Consider the following 3,657-nt stretch of genomic DNA (forward strand, 5'->3'; position numbering starts at 1 on the left):
TCTAAGCTAACTAAGGATTCAAATTAAGGACATTATTATTTTTCGCTTAGAGTTAATGATGTGCTAAAGTAAAGAACAAAGGGGTATAATAGGCTCAAAATTGGTTTGCAAAGAATAATGAAAAGGGTAAAGCCATATGGGTATGTAAGCTCAGTGAAACAAAGACCTCAATCATGTAAGTGTATGCATACATCAAACTATGGAAATATAGAATTAAGCAAGACAAAGATCACAATTTTAGAGAGAAAAACACACACCAAAAATAAAATATTGGTTGGTAAAATGCAACCAATTCAAATAGGCTCAAAAATCTCACAGGTTTTGTGTGTTCGAGCTCTAAACCATGTTCCAGTATAATATTTTTTCAAACAAGTGTAACATTAAATTTTATTCAAATTAGTGAAATGTTATAAAAAGTTTCTTGAAAAAGAAAATATTACTTCAACCAAGTGGTAAAATATGCACAAAATCAAATAAATATGCAATCAAACATGTAAATGCAACAACTAACTATAAAGAAAATTTAAGCATTGGTGTTGAGACAAGAAATTACTAACCCATGGAGATCGGTATCGACCTCCCCACACTTAAAGATTGCACCGTCCTCGGTGCATGCTAAGATGTGTAAGTGGATGGGGGTTGTGGTTCCTCAGCTGGGGGTCTTTTTGTTCCTTTTCTTGCCGTTGGTTTGGTAGTAGCTTTCTCTTTACCTTTCTTGGTGGCCATCCTGAAAAGGGAAAAAGAAAGTACCTTTTAAAGCTAAGGGTTAGAGCAAGGAAGAAAGAAGAAAGAAATAAGAAAAGATAAAAAATAAGGATTTGGAAAAGAAAAATATAAGATATTTTGGCAGAGTTGGATGAGCTGTGCGGCGCGAGCGACGCGGACGCGTGGGGCACGCGGTCGCGCGACTTGCGCTTATTCGGATTGACGCGGTCGCGTCGGTCACGCGGTCGCGTGACTCGTTTATGCTACTGGCGCGAGGGCAGCCTCACACTCGCACAACTCTCTGTTTGAAATCTTATTTTGCCAAATTTCGGGTGACGTGATCGCGTGGGTCATGCGATCGCGTGAGTGGCCAATATTAGGATATGACGCGAACGCGTGAGCCATGCGTCCGCGTGGTAAGGCGTGTGCGATCAGCACCAGTCCAGCACCACTCTCGCACAACTTTCGGTCGTGCATCCTTTCTTACGTCGATTTCTAGGTCGCGCGGCCGCGTGAGTGACGCGGACGCGTCAGTGACGTGGTCACGTGGGATGATTTGTGCCAAAGGCACGCCTCCAGCCATGCTCTCGCGTGACTCTCTGTTCACTTTTCTTTTCTTCCAAACGCACTGGTGACGCAGACGCGTCGCATGCGTGTTTTTTTTTTTTGATGCAGTATGCAGAATGCAAAATGATATGGATGTTATGAGTAATTCCAGGTTCAATGAAATAAAATAAAATAAACTAAAAAAAAACAAAACAAAATAAAATTAAAATTGAAAAAGAAATGATCATACCATGGTGGGTTGTCTCCCACCTAGCACTTTTAGTTAAAGTCCTTAAGTTAGACATTTGGTGAGCTCCCTGTTATGGTGGCTTATGCTTGTATTCATCCAGAAATCTCCACCAATGTTTGTAATTCCAATGGCCTCCGGGATCCCAAACTAGGCGCAGAAAGTCTTCAAGTAAGTTAAAGCAAGTGACAAGACCCCAAGAGTGCTGATTTCTAGATTGAATTCCGGGGTCCCAAACCTTACCTTTGTACCCATCTTCTTGTTGATCATCATTTTTCCACTTGGGTGGTGAACAGTCAGAATTCTCACTGAGATATCCAAACAGCTTTCTAGACCCATTCAGTTGAGCTTTATACCAACCTTTGCATTTAAACTTAAAGCTTCCAACCATAATGAACCTTGCAGGACAATTCTTACCACTGGCCATCTTCCTCTTACTCTTAATGCCACAAAGAGCTCTAAGTTGACCATCCGTCTCCAGTAGTCCATATTCAAGTGGGATTAGAAAGCTAAGGGATATGAATTTTACCCACTTGAATGTTGTGAAGGATGATGGCAACTTAGGGGGAGGGGTCTCCAATAACTTTGGCAATGTGATTTCAAGCTCCACTCCCTTGTGCTTTTTGACAATTTTCACCTCTTTGCAAACTTCTTTAATTTCAACCTCTTCCTCTTGGTAGCTTTCTTCCAATTCAATCTCTTCTTCATTACTTACCAAGGGCATGGAAGGTAGTATTTTTTCTTCTTTAATTTCCATCTCTTGACCAACCTCTTCCAAGTCTTCAACCATGATATGCCTTGGAGGTTGTACACCCTCCTCAGCATCAATTTCAATTGCCTTGGAAGGAGGTTCCATAACCTGACTTTCCCATGGAGGGTTAGCATCTCCTAAGTCTGCAACCACTTCTTCCTCTTCAATAATTACAGCTTCCTCCACTTGTTCCAGTACAAAGTCATGCTCCGTATTGTCCACTGGAGTTTCTAATGTCTCCTTCATGCTACGTTCTTCATTAGATTGTCCACATAAAGCCATGGGGGTTCCTTGAGTGTCCGAACGTCGGGAAGCTAATTGATTTATTGCTTGATTCAATTGGTGAAAGGTTGCAAGAAATTGATCCACTGTTTTCTTGTGACGATCCGTTGATTCTTGTTCTGCTTGGGTATCATAAGTACGACCATAAGGCTCTTGGATTGATGGATATGGATATGGTGCATATAGAGGTGGTAATTCTTGGGAGTAATTGGGTTGGAATTGGGGTGGTTCTATATATGGTTCATATGGTTCATAAGGTAGTTGGTATGGTGGATGTGGGTTAGGATCATATGGAGGTGAATGGTGGTAGTTGGCTTGTGAGTGTGGTGGTTCAAAGTTGTGTTGAGGAGGTTCATAGGCATATGATGGGGGTCCATCATATCTATCATCTTGGTATGCCCCCTGGAATGGCTCTTGACTATAGTAATTTGGTAGATGTTGGTTGTCACGGAAGGGTCCACCATAACTACTGTCTTGGTATGCATCGTGGAATGGTCTTTGTTTGTGGTACTGTGGAAGGTGTTGTTGCCGGAAGGATTGATCAGATCCTCGTGGCTCCTTCCATCTCTGATTGTTTTGACCTTGATGCATGTTCCTGTTATAATTTCCATTCCTTGCAACAACATTGGAACCAAACTCAAAGCGAGAGGGGTGAGAACTCATAGTTAGTTAATAAAAATTTAAAAACAAAAATAAAAGCACAAACGTTTTGGTTGTCACAAGTAACAAACCCCTTTAAAAATTGATAACCGAGTATTTAAACCTCGGGTCGTCTTCTCAAGAAATTGCAGGGAAGTATGTTCTTATTATTGGTTATGAGTCTTGTAAATTGGGGGTTTTGAAAGTAAGAAAGCAATATGTTGAATGATAAAAAAAATAAAATAGTAATAATAAAATAAACTCTTGGCAAGGTAATAGAATTGGAAGTCATATCCTTATCAATTGTGATGATAATTGGATTTTAATCCCACTTTATTAACCTCTAGCTATGAAGGTAAATCAAGTGGATTAATTAGCTTAATCCTCAGGTCCTAGTCAATTCCTATGGAAAGACTAGAGTTATTGGAGCAACTCCCAATTTCAACCACTGCTTTATTTGACAGCTCAAGCGTTACCAATTACTTAA

The sequence above is a fragment of the Arachis ipaensis genome, chromosome B09 (assembly GCF_000816755.2).
Source record: "Arachis ipaensis cultivar K30076 chromosome B09, Araip1.1, whole genome shotgun sequence".
Lineage (NCBI taxonomy): Eukaryota > Viridiplantae > Streptophyta > Magnoliopsida > Fabales > Fabaceae > Arachis > Arachis ipaensis.